This window comes from Ipomoea triloba, chromosome 16, assembly GCF_003576645.1.
Source record: "Ipomoea triloba cultivar NCNSP0323 chromosome 16, ASM357664v1".
In the NCBI taxonomy this organism is placed as follows: Eukaryota; Viridiplantae; Streptophyta; class Magnoliopsida; order Solanales; family Convolvulaceae; genus Ipomoea; species Ipomoea triloba.
The window spans coordinates 4,106,489-4,106,820 of NC_044931.1; positions in this window are offsets into that span (position 1 = coordinate 4,106,489).

Genomic DNA, 332 nt, shown 5'->3' on the forward strand with positions numbered 1-332 from the left:
GGAGTCTTTTGATCTCCTTGAGAGTTATGTATATTAGTGATGTTGTAGTTTTGACGTTTTGGTTTTAATAAAACGGAGAAGAAGTTCCCCGAGTGTCTTGTTCTCAAGGATGGCGAATTGGAAGCGAATCAAGCGTGTGAATTTTATGATGTTAAGAGACAAGAGTTACAAGATTCACTCAAAGCAAAAGAAATCATGGTGAAGAGGTTTGACAAAAGTAAAACAAAAGTAATCAATTAAAGAAAGAAAGGAGATGGATGTCCTATCTAGGTGTCATGTTTGATACTACTATAGGGTGTTCTAGGCAATGCAACTAGGTTTCTATCAAGGGA